General features: G+C 42.2%; 1 long non-coding RNA gene across 4 annotated transcripts in view; it reads left to right on the forward strand.

Annotated features, from left to right (window-relative positions):
- LOC126989047 (uncharacterized) overlaps nt 1-17570 on the forward strand; it is a 34596-nt gene that overhangs the window by 943 nt on the left and 16083 nt on the right. For 3 of the 4 annotated variants that reach the window (XR_007742813.1, XR_007742815.1, XR_007742814.1), the window contains exons 2-5: nt 2176-2392; nt 6684-6800; nt 10780-10846; nt 14334-14450. This is a non-coding gene — a long non-coding RNA (uncharacterized LOC126989047). Of the gene's footprint in view, nt 1-2175; nt 2393-2593; nt 2716-6683; nt 6801-10779; nt 10847-14333; nt 14451-17570 lie in introns of all 4 variants that reach the window. The other variant, XR_007742816.1, reaches the window with a different exon arrangement.

Raw genomic sequence — 17570 nt, forward strand, 5'->3', positions numbered from 1 at the left:
CGTAACCGGCGGATGGGAGCGAACCATACGTGACCTTATATCCGTGAGTTTTGACCAGTGTAAGATGCCTGGGTACTCCTATATTAAGGGTTAGGGTGTATTTGTGTTGTATTATTGCAGATATGAGGTGTGGGTTGTGTTACTCAGGAAATATTGAAGGTTAACGTGAGCTAGAAGTGTTTAAAGGGTGACTCGTCTAGCGGGCGGGGTGAATTTTACGAATTTTTCAGATTTATTTATTTCAGTGTTATTTCTCTTGATTCTTTTTGCATTTTCATCGTTATGGTTGTGATTTCATGTGTGTCTGAGGTGGTATTGATGGTGATTGTGGTGATTTTAGGTGATGCATGTGGTGGTGATGACCCGGGGTGGTGAACCTATTAACTCTAAGGGGGAGTATGTAGGTTAGCGTTGTTGACTTGACCACATGTGCTTACCCTAGGCCATCGGGTGTCATTCTAGAGTTATACATGCTCCTGGTACTGTGAAGGCTGGCATGAACCTGTATTTTGCCTGTCAAGATTTACTTTGGTCTCACAGGAGGTTAAGGTTAAAATCTAAGTTTAATCCAAGGTTAGGATAACTTAGTGATGACCAACATCTTATCCTAGACCTGGGGGCTTCGTGGTGCAGTGGTTAGCAGTTAGCACACTCGGCTCACAACCGAGAGAGCCTGGGTTCGATTCCCGGGCAGAGTGGGAAAATTTGGGAGGCTTTTCCAATACCCTATGCCCCTGTAAACCCAGCAGTGTACCAGGTATAATTGGGGGTTGTGTCCCGTCTCCTGGGATCTGTTCCCTTCTATAATTCCTTCCCCTTCTGTCTCTCTCCGGCATATGACCACAGATGTTGCGCCGACTAAATGAAATTTTCCAACTTTTTTATCCTAGACCATCGGGTGTTATTCTGGAGGTCTGCTCATGATACCGTGAGGTCCGGAATTGACCTATTTTGTCTGTCAATTTTTATCTTGCTCTCACAGGAGGTTACGTTAAAATCTAAGTTATCCAAGGTTAGGATAACTTAGTGCTGACCGAGCATTTTTTTTGTTAATGTTTCTGATATTTTTCAGCCCTTGAATATATAAATAAGTGTGAAGTGATGAGACTTGGGTGTTTTTTCTGGAATAACACCCACTTGTTTAGGATAAATAGGCAGGATAGGCCTCTCACCACACTGCCGTTGATGTCACTGGCGGGAGAGGTGGCTACGGTCATCTCCATACTCCCCGCCTCTTAAAATATTGTCTTGGGGTGCAACGCAGTATATATTTGTTTTATTTCATTGTGGTAGTAGAGCGCACGGCAGGTACGGTTAACCCAGTAGCTGTGGGGATCATGTTTCTTAAGTCGGTAGCAGCGACTGGCCAAATTTGTGTCTTTACCGTGTAGCAGCGATGGGCCAAATTTGTGGCTTTACCGTGTAGCAGCGACGGGCCAAATTTGTGCCATGATATAAACCCCCCAAAATAGATGATACATAATCTGATCACAAATGCTTTATATATAACATGAAATGGTTTGTGTGAGGGGTGATTTTTCTCCATTTTTCTCGCTTGGAGGGACCATTAAGAAACATGATCCCTGCTGCTACCACTGGGTTAAAGGCCTTTCCCTCAAAGCGAGAAAAATGAGAAAAAAATCATCACTCACACAAACCACTTCATAATATATATCAATGCATTTGTGATCAGTTTATGGATCATCTATTTATTTATTTATTTATTTATTATTTATTTTTACGTCTTGGCCTATTGCGCCGGTAGGCTTCTTCCCGGTGGATCCTAATGGTCGGTGGTGGGGTTTATATCCTTCTTAATATATCAAGTTACATATCATGGCAAGAATTTGGCCCGTCGCTGGTACACTGTAAAGCCACAAATTTGGGCCCTTGTTACTACCGGGTTAAGTTAGGTCTTGTTAGGATAGCTCAGCAAGTTTGGGCAGGTTAGGATAGCTTAGATTTAATTCTCTAAATATATGGTCTTGGGGGGGACACCTGGAGATACATTTCTGTTTATATTGTGTTTTGATAGTGGCTTGCTAAGACTAGATTAGTTTAATTAAAGTTTGGTTAGGTTAGGATGGCTTAGATTTAATTCTCTTTATATATAGTCTGGGATGACACATTGAAGCATATGTTTTTACTTTTTGCATATTTGGCGTCGGAACACAGGCTGGGGAAGGAGACGGTGGCTGAGTGGTTAGCGTGCCGGTCCTGCGTTCGCTACGTCATGGATGATGAGGGTTTGAATCTGTCGCTGCCACAGACTACTTGTCCTGAAGACCACCACCATCATCCTGGACTGTATGGGACTGTCCAAGGGAAAGCAAGATGGGGCCGCTATAAACACTTGCCGGCTTGGGCCCACCACCAGGCCCAGCCGAGGGAGGTAAGGAAAAAGAAAAAAAGTATGGCTAGGTTTGAATAAGTTTTAGGTTAGAATAGCTTAGTATTAAATAATCTTGTAATTATTATTAGTCATTAATATCATTGCTATTGCAACTCATGTTAATGGAGAGGTATCTTGTATGCCCTCCTGGACGTGACTGACTCTCGTTCACCCTCCATCTCGTACGATATGTCGAGTTAGCTTCACGTTGGTGGTCGGGTGTAGTTCCGGTGCCCCGAGAATAGGGGAACCACCTGCTAAACCCTGGGGTGAAGCCTGCACCTCAAGCATGGCCAGCGGTTGCGGGAGTCTCCGAAACAACCGTAACACTTTGACTTGTGTTTCATATCTTTATCATCTCTACTTGTTAGTAAGATAACGTCAATTCTGTAAAAAAATAACATGTAAGATGGTTCTTACGTAAATAGTTTTTTTGAGATATGAGACGCATTAATGGATTTACATTAATTTCAATGGGGAAATTTGTTTTGGTTTTCGAGTGTTTTGGTGTGCGAGCATTATTCTTGAATGAATTAAACTCGTAAATCGAGGTTTGACTGTATATGTACTCCATAAATAGCTAACATAACAGATCGCAGGTCATCGCTAGGTCTGTAAACAATGGGGGGGTTCCCCGGGCCAGGCCACAGGGCTCAAGTTAATAGTATATCCGGTTGTGTTGGAAAATTTAATGTTGTTATTTTTTTATATAGAATCTTGGCAACTGTGTTGAAAATGTTCCAGGTAGTATTGTGAACATAGAAAAATATGTTGCCAGTTTTTTCATTTGGTCCCACATGACTTTCTACTACAGAAACTAAAGTCACTAAAATCGAGCAGTTCGATCAAGATTGGAAAATAGCGCCTACATACATATAGGTTTAGATATGTTTCTGCATGACATTTTTGTAGTTTTTGGGGTATTGTGGCACTATAAAGGTAGGTATATATTATGCGCAGAACATACCCGAATACATAGCTCGAATGCAAGAGATACAAACCACAGATCCAATGATTTGGCAAGAGTTTGTAAATGGTGACTTCACAGTGAATACAAGCAACACTATCCCGTTCACTCGTATTGCAGTAGACCAGGCAATGGAGCATCAAAATAAATCTACCAAAGGTCAAGGAGGAATCTCTGGAATAACATCAAACCCAAAGACTTTGCTGAAGTTCTGTCTCACTGGTCCTGAGTTGGCACGCATTGCTTCCGAAAGTGAACAACTGGCAGCAGTGTCTAACAGTGCTACAATACAACAACAGCACCACTGCCTCTCTCAGGCCAAAGTTCGTCGCCAGGAACAGGCAATCACACAACTGAAGAAGGTACTGTCGCCATGGAACATCTTTAGTGGATCAAAAGGAACTGAGACTGGGCCGCCAGTGATGCAACGACAGGTCGGATGTTCAAGCTTCTGTCGAAGGAGATCATTACCGACTACATCAAAGAAAGCATTCTGTCCACAGAGCAGATTGGCATGGATGCATACAGAAGTTTCATTGAAGATCGTCTGATTGGCAATGGAAACCTGTGGGCCAAGATGACAAAGGTTAAACTGCTGTCTTGGTCAGCAACTGCCAAGGAAATTAAACTGAAAGCCGGTTCCCAAGTGATCACACTGAAAGCAACATCATCACTGTTTGCTAGGATGCTGGTGATAGCACGATCCTCAAGGGATGACATCAACTTAGAGGAAGTGATTGGCACCCACGAGTTTGTGTACATAACCAGATGGAGCAATCCACCCGACCACTGACAAGAGCATGGTAATCCACCTGCTGGAGAACCTTCTGGAGCCAGATGACAATACAACCCCAGGAACCAATGCTCAGGGCACCAACGATGAAAACGAGGGTTTCTGTCTTGTAGTTGATGGCATGGCTGTATTGCATGAGTTGATGGCTGTCAAGAACGTCAAAAACTGCAAGGATCTAGGCACATCATATGTCAAGTTGATTGACTCAAAAGCTCGAGGTTATGGCCAAGTGAGGATCATCTTTGATAATTACACCATAGTATCTTCACTCAAGGAGGGCACACGGGAGAGCCGCAGAGGCAAGCCCAAGGGAATCAATTCCTACATTGTAGAAGATGCAACTTGTATCAAAGACAAAGGTACATTTCTTGCAAGCAATGAGACAAAGGATTCACTCACTTTGTACCTGGCACAACAACTCATCAACCAGAGTACTACCAAGAACCTAGTAACCGTGACACGCAGCAGCATTATGACAAACTCTGAATGTCATGTATCTACAGGTGTAAGCACCCACGAAGAAGCTGACACTCTGATGATATTACACGCTGTAGAAGTAGCAGGAACACGATTTGAAGTCCACATATACTCACAGGACACTGATGTTCTGCTCTTGGCTCTTCGTAGGGTGCCAATGCTTGGTACGCGACCAGCAATGATCATGGGCACCGGAGAACGCCGTCGCATCATCCAGCTGAAACCCATCTATGACAAGCTTGGTTCCGACAAAGCATCAGCTTTGATCAAATGGCATGCGCTGACTGGATGCGATACAACTGGGCATATACAAGGCAAAGGAAAAAAAGGATGCTTCAAAGCTTTCCTTAATGCCAGTTCAACCGTACTTGCTGCACTGAATGGGCTTGGAGAAGGAGCCGAACCATCAGATAGTGTGGTCGAAGGGTGTGAAGAATTCTTATGCTCACTCTTCTGTCCTAAGCAACTCCATATCCCCAAGGCAAAGAATCTCAGGTGGTACCTCTTCAAAAGGCTGAGATCTGACCAAGGAGTAGACATGTTACCACCTACACATGGAGCTTGGCTCGAGCACATCCGAATCGCACATATTCAAGCAAGTGTTTGGTCACAAGACCTGGTCTTAAATCCAGTCATACCAAATCCTCTCATGCTCGGATGGCAAATGCAACATGACAAACTGATGCCACTGCTATCAAAGGAAGCACCAGCTCCAGAAGCAGTTCTTCAACTCATTCGATGCAACTGCGGATCCACTAACCGATTCAGCCAACAAGTGTTCGCGCAGATGCTCTTGCAGACAAAATAATCTTGTGTGCACTGAATTGTGCAACTGTACAGGAGATGACACATGCCAGAACACTAATCCTATCACAGATGGCCAGGATATTGAAGAGGACTGACGTCGTGGACATTTGTGGCTGTAACTTGAAACAGCGGATCATTAACATTTGTGTTATTCTTTTGCAATAAGAATTACTTGTTAAGTTGCTAGAAGCAGAATCTTTTGGTGAACATTTATACCATAAGTACAAAATAGTCACACACTATTAGTCTTTATCACATATTTTCCAAAACTGGATAATTATGGCCATTTAAAATTGTTACACACTGTAAATAATTTGAAAATATGTTATTTTTGAATTTTACGATATTATTTGTTGATGCTGAAAATCAGTCTGGGACCACACAGAAAAACTGGCAACATAATTTTCCGTTTGATGATGTATTTAGATGATAATAAAACTTGTTGCCAAGATTCTATATGAAAATATGGCTTTTATACACAAGCCGATATACTATAAGAGTCCATGGACTATAGCTAACTAAACTACCTGATAACTAACTAAACTGACCCCCTCCTTCCCCTTCACACTAAGAGCAAGGTCTCCAGCGGACTGCTTCAGCTTTCAAACACATCGCTGAGTTTAGTGTGGTCACCCGCATGCAGCCCTATGGGGCTTCGTGGTTCAGTGGTTAGCACACTCGGCTCACAACTGAGAGAGCCCGGGTTCGATTCCCGGGCGGAGTGGAAAAATTTGGGCGGCGTTTCCAATACCCTACGCCCTGTCCACCCAGCAGTGTACCAGGTATTAATCGGGGGTTGTGTCCCGTCTCCTGGAATCTGTTCCCTTCTCCTATAATTCCTTCCCCTTCTGTCTCTCTCCGGCATATGACCACAGATGTTGCGCTGTCCACTAAACAAAACTTTCCACTTTCCACCTGCTACCACCACCAGGTTAATGATAAATATAAATGAATCTCGTTATTGGGGACCAGGAGACAGATTTTGTGTTGGAAGTCAACAGTCAACAGTCTAGCAATGTTGGCACTGCCTCAAAGTATAGGCCTGGCTGTATGTATAGAGTTATGAAAGGAGAAAGAGAGAGGGAGGGTAGAGGAAGAAAAGGATGTAAAAAAACAAATATGAGAGAGAGAGTATCAATTAATTATCTTATATTATACAGCCCTTGATAGAGAGAGAGATTTTATAATATATTGTCCCATGCTGTCTTTCCCGGTACAAGACTTTGAGAGTGGACACATATTTGCAGGTTGGTGTAGCAGTGCCGGGAGGTGCCATAACACAGGGCACTCCTCACCTCAACAACAGTCTCTTCACCGACAAGTAATTCTTCACCAACAAGCTTTTCAGCAGCTTGGAGAAATAGGTAAGCTTTCTCCACTCACTTCCTGCCCTGCCTTCATTACCCCCGCCAGAAGCCCCCAAAGGGCGAACCCGTTATATTGAGCTGTAAAATGTTCAGCAGCTCACTTAGTAACCCAGTGTGTTGTAAAATGTTCACTACCTCCCCTTGCTTAGAGGGAAAGGCCTTTTAACCCAGTGGTGGTGGTAGCAGCAGGAATCATGTTTCAGTGGTCCCCCCAAGCGAGAAAAATGAGAAAAAATCACCCCTCACACAAACCATTTCATAATACATATCAAAGCATTTGTGATCAGTTTACACATCATCTATTTTGGGGGGTTTAAATCATGGCACAAATTTGTCCCGTTGCTGCTACACGGTAAAGCCACAAATTTGGCCCATTGCTGCTACACGGTAAAGCCAAAAATTTGGCCCGTTGCTGCTACACGGTAAAGCCACAAATTTGTCCCGTTGCTGCTACACGGTAAAGCCACAAATTTGTCCCATTGCTGCTACACGGCAAAGCCACAAATTTGGCCCGTTGCTGCTACACGGTAAAGCCACAAATTTGGCCCGTTGCTGCTACACGGTAAAGCCAAAAATTTGGCCCGTTGCTGCTACACGGTAAAGCCACAAATTTGTCCCGTTGCTGCTACACGGCAAAGCCACAAATTTGGCCCGTTGCTGCTACACGGTAAAGCCACAAATTTGGCCCGTCACTGCTACCGGGTAAGAAACATGATCCCCGCAGGGTTAAGCATAGGGTGCATGATATATGTTTCCCAAAGTGCTTACTATGCACTGGATACATATTATGCATGCAAGATTGGTTTTGCTTTATAATATAGTTAGATTAATTTGATTTATTTATTCAGCCCTTGACAGAGAGGAAAGTAATATTTCTTATTGTACAAGGGACTTACCACAGACATGTTGCTAACCTGATTTTGTATAAGTTTAAACCCAGGAATAAGTCACCTCCAATCCTGGCATCAAAGTTCCTTAAGCCCCTAACTCACTCACCTGTGCTAATGCAGGAGTCAAGTCATCATTATACAGTAAATATTGGTGTGAAAAAGACTCCTAATATTGGCCGCATCATGTGTGGAAATACATATTAAAAGGAAGCCTAGCCAGCAGGGAGGGAGGAGGAGGCTCACTACATGGTTTGGTCTCAAAAGCTAACAGGCTATATTTTCACCTGCAAGGGTAGATATATATTTTTCTACTTACTTTTTTGCCTTATTTTACAGCCTTTGACAGAGAGGAAAGTAACACACACAAACTGATCACAAATGCTTTGACATATAATATGAAATGGTTTGTGTGAGGGGTGATTTTTTCTCATTTTTCTTGCTTGGAGGGACCATTAAGAAACATGATCCCTGCCACCACCGGGTTAAGTTAAAGTTTTCTAAAGAAAGAATTGCTACATTACATTTGTAAGTCACTGACACAACAAAAACACTCACCACCATCACTTTGTTGATGCGTCATGGACAGCGATATTAGGTAGGGTTAGATACACGGGAGCCAAGGTTCAGAGGAGCTGCTTCGTGCAGACTCCTATGTTCTTATGTCACTGGACGAGGTGGAAGGATGCTTGGGTGCCATAGTAGGGGTCAAAATGCAGTGTGTGTATTCCAGAGAAACGTTCCACTCACAGTGCTGGCTAGCTTCAGACTGAGGAGAAAGACAGCGTCTCCGCCATAGCAGGGCACGATAACAGAAAACCTTATTCCCGATAACTGATAATGAAAAACCTTAACAACACCCTGCGCCGTATCCGAGATCGCCACGCGCGCTAAATTTCAAATGTCGCTATTGAATATGACAAGCTTTCAGCCATAAACTCAGCATAATCATCATTTTTATATATGAAAACATGCAGAATTAAATGGTGCACATAAAGAAACTCACTACGGCCAGGCCAAAACAACACCCGGCACCGTATCCGAGATCGCCACGCGCGCTAAATTTCAAATGTCGCTATTGAATATAACAAACTTTCAGCCATAAACTCAACATAATCATCATGTATTATATATGAAAACATGCAGAATTACATGGTGCACATAAAGAAACTCACTACGGCCAGGCCAAAACAGCGCCCTCTGCTGTGTCCGAGATCGCCAAGGCTTAAATTTCAAATGTCGCTATTGAATATAACAAGCTTTCAGCCATAAACTCAACATAATCATCATGTATTATATATGACAACATGCAGAATTACATGGTTCACATAAAGAAACTCACTACGGCCGGGCCAAAACAGCGCCCTCTGCTGTGTCCGAGATCTCCGCGCGCGCTAAATTTCAAATGTCGCTATTGAATATAACAAGCTTTCAGCCATAAACTCAACATAATCATCATGTATTATATATGAAAACATGCAGAATTAAATGGTGCACATAAAGAAACTCACTACGGCCGGGCCAAAACAGCGCCCTGTGCCGTATCTGAGATCGCCACGCGCGTCAAATTTCAAATGTCGCTATTGAATATAACAAGCTTTCAGCCATAAACTCAGCATAATCATCATGTATTATATATGAAAACATGCAGAATTAAATGGTACACATAAAGAAACTCACTACGGCCGGGCCAAACAACACCCCCGCATCATCCGAGATCGCCATTCGCGCTAAATTTCAAATGTCGCTATTGAATATAACCAGGTTTCAGCCATAAACTCAACATAATCATCATGTATTATATGTGAAAACATGCAGAATTACATGGTGCACATAAAGAAATTCACTACGGCCGGGCCAAAACAGTGCCCTGCGCCGTATCCGAGATCGCCACGCTCTCCAAATTTCAAATGTCGCTATTGAATATAACAAGCTTTCAGCCATAAACTCAGCATAATCATCATGTATTATATATGAAAACATGCAGAATTAAATGGTACACATAAAGAAACTCACTACGGCCGGGCCAAAACAACACCCCGCACCGTATCCGAGATCGCCACGCGCGCCAAATTTCAAATGTCGCTATTGAATATAACAAGCTTTCAGCCATAAACTCAGCATAATCATCATGTATTATATATGAAAACATGCAGAATTAAATGGCACACATAAAGAAACTCACTACGGCCGGGCCAAAACAACACCCCGCACCGTATCCGAGATCGCCACGCGCGCCAAATTTCAAATGTCGCTATTGAATATAACAAGCTTTCAGCCATAAACTCAGCATAATCATCATGTATTATATATGAAAACATGCAGAATTACATGGTGCACATAAAGAAGTATAAATTAATTGATAATTTTGAGATGTAAGCATAAATATAGAGATAAAATAACTCGTATATTGGCTAAAGCAAGCCAGTATGCGTGTCCTGGGATATGGTACGGGGCACACAAGGACACAGTATACTCGTGTTGAAGGGGTTAAACCCATTACTACGTGTCCTTCCCGGTTCTCTTACCAACAAAACCCTATGAATATCCCCCTTATTACAGGCCCTTCCTTCCCTCTAAGTGTGAAATATGAGAAAAAAAATCATCACTCCCACAAACCATTTCATGATATATATATATATATATATATATATATATATATATATATATATATATATATATATATATATATATATATATATATATATATATATATATATATATATATATATATATATATATATATATATATATATATATATATATATATATATATACACACATCATCTCATTTGTCATCACATTATGCATATATTTTGTGTGTGTGAGAGAGAGAGAGAGAGAGAGAGAGAGAGAGAGAGAGAGAGAGAGTTATGCTTTCACAGTTATTGAGAAAATTTCTAAAGCTGAGAAAGTAAAGAGATTATTTTTAAGATGAAAGAAAAGTGAGCAAGTATGGCACCAGAATTAAAGTCTCTCTCTCTCTCTCTACCAATATCTATATATATAATTTTACCTTGAAAATAATTTATTATCTCAAAAAATCCCAATTATTTTACAGCTGACTTATTTCCTTACCCTGTTTACAGAGGAAGAAGAGGAGGAAGAAGAAGAGAAGATGAAGAGGAAGAAGAGGAGGAGGAGGATAAGGACTTGGTGAGTGTTCAAATCAATTCTCTTTCCATTGCAAACTTCTTCCTTCCTTCCTTCCTTCCTTCCTTCCCTCTTGGCTCTTAGACCACTGAATAAAGAAAGGAGAGACAGAAGAGATGGTTAGATTATGATAATGCATTGCAACACCCAAACTCACATGTAATATTTAAGTCTTTTGTTGAGGTTTGGGGCATTTCCAGGGGTAGTTTTATGAGGCTGGTGGTGGTGTGACCCTTCCTCTCTGCTATGAATCTAAAAACACACTTTAGACATGTTTTTTGTAGGAGTTTAGGGCATTTCCAGGGGTAGTTTTATGAGGCTGGTGGTGGTGTGACCCTTCCTCTGTGCTATGAAGCTAAAAAACACACATTTGACATTAGAGGGTAGCAGGACGCCTATCAGGACGCCTATCAGGTCAGGGGCAAGAACAAACACATGTTATCTAATAGGAGTGGCCATACAGGACGCGGGTAGCAGGTAAGCTTGGAGGGAACCCGCTACCTGCGTCCTGTATGGCCACTCCTATTAGATAACGTGTTTGTTCTTGCCTCTGACCCGCTAGGCGTCCCGCTACCCTCTACTGGGCCCGAATTTACAATAAATCTTTAACCGCTAAGTTTGACTTTAGGGCGAGTTTAACTTTATTCTTCATCTTATCCCTCATAAGTTGATCTTAGCTGACGAGATATTTTAGGCGGGCCCAAACCCGTCTTAAGGAGCCTAAGTCGAACTTCAGTCGCCAAGATGGCCGAACGTCAACAAGCCCGTCAGCGCCTAGAGAAGACTTTTCAAGAGCGAAGAGACGTTCTGAATACTTTGAGTGACGCAGAACTATTGAAACGCTACAGACTGGACCGTGCAGGAGTACTGTTCGTAACGGATTTGGTGAGAGGGGCCCTGCAAAGCCCTACTTCAAGGAGTTTTGCATTGACACCCGAAATGAAAGTAATTATTACACTGCGTTACTTAGCAACGGGGAAAATGCAGATGTGTAACAGTGATGATCTTGGTCCATCACAGTCGTCAGTAAAAGCGATCACCGATACCCTCAAGGCACTTACACAGCCAGCCATACTTGTCCAATTCATTCGATTTCCTCGCACCGTCCCTGAAATCCGAGAGAAACAACAAGAATTTGTGCAAGTTGCAAACTTCCCTGGCATTGTTGGTGTAATAGATTGCACGCATGTCAGGAAATATGAAGCAGACTATGTCAACAGGAAGAATTTCCATAGCATAAACACACAATTAGTGTTTGATGCCAAATATAATATTCTTAATGTTGTAGCTAATTGGCCTGGGTCCACTCATGATGCTCGTATTTGGCGTGAGGGTGGCCTCAAACGCATGTTTGAGGATCATCGTATACCACCGGATTCATGTCATCTATTAGGGGACAGTGGCTACCCTTGCAGACGGTATCTGTTGACTCCCTTCCCTTTACTATGTGTAGAGTGTGGCAGTCTCTCCAATTCACTCCCCTTTTCCTCTTGGGAGAAGTGAAAGCGGCAATATTTTCCATGATTACCTCGTCAGAGGGTGGGTGATGCAAGAATGAGGAAGACGAACAGGAACGCGTGTCCGTGTTTACATTCAAGAGAAAAAAAAAAGAATATCACCTTGCGCGGATGATAAACGTAACCTTTATTTTATAAATACTACCTTATTATGCCCATGTTTCTGAAGTATATCATCATATAACATTGATAAGGTAGTATTACTACATATTCAATCACTGAAGTGTCGCAATTCTGCAATTTAAAAAATACATCTTTTGCCAGGACAAATTTTCAAACTGGATCAGCTGCTGAGTGAAGTTGAACTTATTTTTTCATTTAAGCTCAGCTATAAGTTAAACTTGAGATTCAGTGGAACTCTTAAGTTAAAGATTAAGATTAATTGTAAATTTGGGCCCTGGAACTCGCAGGGAGGGTTTAGCACCAGCGGCAAGTTACGCTAGTCCTCCCTGCAAGTATTTAGCAACCAAAGGGTTAATTTACAGTCCTTGATAGAGAGAGACTATAGAATATCTTATCCAGTGCTGTCTTTCCCAATACAAGACTTTGACAGTGGACACATATTTGCAGGGGGGCTTTGTGGTGCAGTGGTTAGCACACTCGGGTCACAACCGAGAGAGCCCGGGTTCGATTCCCAGGAGTAGTGGAAAATTTAGGGAGGATTTTCCGATACCCTACATAGCCCCTGTCCACCCAGCAGTGTACCAGGTATTAATCAGGGGTTGTGTCCCGTCTCCTGGGGTCTGTTCCCTTCTATAATTCCTTCCCCCTCCTGTCTCTCTCCGGCATATGACCACAGATGTTGTGCTGCCCACAAAACCAAACTTTCCAAACTTAATAATTTGTGGGTTGTGTCATAACCTTGAAATAGTCATAGGTGGAGGGCATCATAGCTGAGGATCCCCTGTACAGTGCCTTGAATATGTAGCTTTCTGGATAATAGCAAAATTTGTCACTAAAGAAATAATCGCCTAAGCAGGGTTGGCAATGATTAAATCAAATTGATTTAATCAGATGATTAAATCTTTGATTTCTTTACTAAAAAATCATGATTGTTATTACCAAACAAAATCATGATTTTTTTTTTATTTGATTTTTTTTAGTAAAAGTATTCCATGAGTTAAATGGTGTGCTCCAAAGATGGTAAAGGAAAACAACGTATTCATTTGCAATGATTCATTTATTCTCTTCAAGGTATATACCACAAAACAACAAGAAGAATCCTACATTATTATAAATTTATAAGTAGGCTTTGACAATTGATATGAATTAATCCTTGAACTCACTATTTAAAGTTTTGAACTCTCGATATAAAGTTATTGTACTTGCTAAAGTCCTGCTCTTGCCTTTCCTCCAACACTGAGGGAATTTTAAAAAGATAGGTTAGTAAGCTTTGGTCTGCCAGCTGATCAGCTGCAGGAAAACCCTTTTTCAGGTTAACCCTTTGAATCTCACTTTGTATGTCTCTGGTAAAGCAAAGAAAGCAACAGGACTTAACAAGCATACACGTAGATGCCACTGAGCTGGTAATCTCACAAAAGCAAACTGCCGAGGCACTGACTGTGACTGACCAACTGGTGGAAAATACATGTACTGAGTTTAGTGAGTTCTCTTGTGCTAATGTTGCCAACTGTTTCAGATATCAATATTCAACAGAAAGGACATATTTTATGAAATTAATGGAATATTGAGTTCCATATAGTTTTTTTGGGGGGGTGGCTTCGTGGTGCAGTGGTTGGCACTGCCTCAAAGTATAGGCCTGGCTGTATGTATAGAGTTATGAGGGGGGAGAGAGAGAGAGAGAGAGAGGGAGGGTAGAGGAAGAAAAGTATGTAAAAAAACAAATATGAGAGAGAGAGTATCAATTAATTATCTTAATTATACAGCCCTTGATAGAGAGAGAGATTTCATAATATATTATCCCATGCTGTCTTTCCCGGTACAAGACTTTGAGAGTGGACACATATTTGCAGGTTGGTGTAGCAGTGCTGGGAGGTGCCATAACACAGGGCACTCCTCACCTCAACAACAGTCTCTTCACCGACAAGTAATTCTTCACCAACAAGCTTTTCAGCAGCTTGGAGAAATAGGTAAGCTTTCTCTACTCATTTCCTGCCCTGCCTTCATTACCCCCGCCAGAAGCCCCCAAAGGGTGAACCCGTTATATTGAGCTGTAAAATGTTCAGCAGCTCACTTAGTAACCCAGTGTGTTGTAAAATGTTCAGTACATCCCCTTGCTTAGAGGGAAAGGCCTTTTAACCCAGTGGTTGTAGCAGTGGGGATCATGTTTCTTAATGGTCCCCCAAGCGAGAAAAATGAGAAAAAATCACCCCTCACACAAACCATTTCATAATACATATCAAAGCATTTGTGATCAGTTTACACATCATCTATTTTGGGGGGTTTAAATCATGGCACAAATTTGGCCCGTTGCTGCTACACGGTAAAGCCACAAATTTGGCCCGTTGCTGCTACACGGTAAAGCCACAAATTTGGCCCGTTGCTGCTACACGGTAAAGCCACAAATTTGGCCCGTTGCTGCTACACGGTAAAGCCACAAATTTGGCCCGTTGCTGCTACACGGTAAAGCCACAAATTTGGCCCGTTGCTGCTACACGGTAAAGCCACAAATTTGGCCCGTTGCTGCTACACGGTAAGAAACATGATCCCCGCAGGGTTAAGCATAGGGTGCATGATTATGTTTGCCAAAGTGCTTACTATGCACTGGATACATATTATGCATGCAAGATTGGTTTTGCTTTATAATATAGTTAGATTAATTTGATTTATTTATTCAGCCCTTGACAGAGAGGAAAGTAATATTTCTTATTGTACAAGGGACTTACCACAGACATGTTGCTAACCTGATTTTGTATAAGTTTAAACCCAGGAATAAGTCACCTCCAATCCTGGCATCAAAGTTCCTTAAGCCCCTAACTCACTCACCGGTGCTAATGCAGGAGTCAAGTCATCATTATACAGTAAATATTGGTGTGAAAAAGACTCCTAATATTGGCCGCATCATGTGTGGAAATACATATTAAAAGGAAGCCTAGCCAGCAGGGAGGGAGGAGGAGGCTCACTACACGGTCTGGTCTCAAAAGCTAACAGGCTATATTTTCACCTGCAAGGGTAGATATATATTTTTCTGCTTACTTTTTGCCTTCTTTTACAGCCTTAGACAGAGAGGAAAGTAACACACAAACTGATCACAAATGCTTTGATATATAATATGAAATGGTTTGTGTGAGGGGTGATTTTTTGTCATTTTTCTTGCTTGGAGGGACCATTAAGAAACATGATCCCTGCCACCACCGGGTTAAGTTAAAGTTTTCTAAAGAAAGAATTGCTACATTACATTTGTAAGTCACTGACACAACAAAAACACTCACCACCATCACTTTGTTGATGCGTCATGGACAGCGATATTAGGTAGGGTTAGATACACGGGAGCCAAGGTTCAGAGGAGCTGCCTCGTGCAGACTCCTCGGTTCTTATGTCACTGGACGAGGTGGAAGGACGCCTGGGTGCCATAGTAGGGGTCAAAATGCAGTGTGTGTAATCCAGAGAAACGTTCCACTCACAGTGCTGGCTAGCTTCAGACTGAGGAGAAAGACAGCGTCTCCGCGCGGTGACATCATTGATGAAACTCATGTTAAATCAAACATATTGCGTTAGTCAAATGTATCTACTTAACCCTTTCATTGCTAAGTGCTCACAGCTAGACTATCCCCTCAGGCGTGCTCGGGCACCCCAGCGGGGGAAGGGGATCTCTTTTATCCGCTGCGTCTCAAAAACTATTCATCACAGCTACAAAATAAAACCACCATTGGAAAGAGGAGGCCAAGATCTACAGGATTCAGTAATGTAAACCTCTCCTGCGAAAGTACAGGCACGTTGAGGGGGTGTTGCCTGTGAAGACGTACATTTATACATGCGCGACGGTCAGCCGCAAGGCAACTACTGTAGATCTCTTGATGATGGGGTGCTGGCAGGGCAGTATTGCCAACTGCAATATTTACAACTATTTGATCAAAATATCAGTCATGTGAACCTATGCAAAAATGTCGCTATATTGGACAACAACATCCACCAGTTGCTCGTCCATAGATTCTCCGCGCTGGGCTGACATGATTTTCCACCAAATTTAGTGAAGAACACACTCAATTGTCAATCCTGTGTTGTGAGAATTAGTGTTGGAACACTCATACACGGGAGATTTGAGTGCGGGTGGAGCTCGCAGGGAGCGTTTAGCACCACCAGCAAATACGCCTAACACTCGCTGCGAGCGTTTAGCAAAGAAAGGGTTGAATATCAACTTGTTTTAAGTCAAAAACGCTTTATTTAAACTCATGTTAATCGAGAGGCGACTGTATTAGTAGTGGGTCAGTGGTAAGTGTGTTTAGCCCAAGGACGTAGGTTCGCACCGAAACACTGAAGGTCATCATATGCCGTCCGGATCTCCAGTCAACCCTTAACTTTCTTGAACCCACCATTGCCAGATTGTTGTACTTAGAGCATGGTGTTTACTAATTTTTGACACTTGACGATCCCCAAAAGATATCAGAAATTAACGATTGTAATGATAACTATAAATGAGTCTCGTTATTTGTGTGTAGGAGACAGTTTTGGGATCGGAAGTCGGTATAAAGAAGAGGTTGAATAAGGCAATCTGGCAACACTGCTTGAACCCCAAATTTCAGACAACTATTAAGTCCTACCTTCAAGGATTAGGATTTTCATTATCTTTCTTGCCTGCTTATAAGACTTCATTTTGCTTCTTTTCCAGAGAGAGAGAGAGAGAGAAAATAAAGATTGTGTGTGTGTGTGTGTGTGTGAGAGAGAGATTGTGTGTGTGTGTGTGTGTGTGTGAGAGAGAGAGAGAGAGAGAGAGAGAGAGAGAGAGAGAGGAAAAAAATAAAGATTGTGTGTGAGAGAGAGAGAGAGAGAGAGAGAGATACAGACAGAGATACAAAAATATATTGTGTGAGAGAGAGAGAGAGAGAGAGAGAGAGAGAGAGAGAGAGAGAGAGAGAGAGAGAGAGAGAGAGAGAGAGAGAGAGAGAGAGAGAGAGAGAGAGAGAGAGAGAGAGAGAGAGAGAGAGAGAGAGAGAGAGAGAGATATAAAAAAATAAAGATATGTGTGTGTGTGTGTGTGTGTGAGAGAGAGAGAGAGAGAGAGAGAGAGAGAGAGAGAGAGAGAGAGAGAG

The sequence above is a fragment of the Eriocheir sinensis genome, unplaced genomic scaffold, assembly GCF_024679095.1.
Source record: "Eriocheir sinensis breed Jianghai 21 unplaced genomic scaffold, ASM2467909v1 Scaffold103, whole genome shotgun sequence".
Lineage (NCBI taxonomy): Eukaryota > Metazoa > Arthropoda > Malacostraca > Decapoda > Varunidae > Eriocheir > Eriocheir sinensis.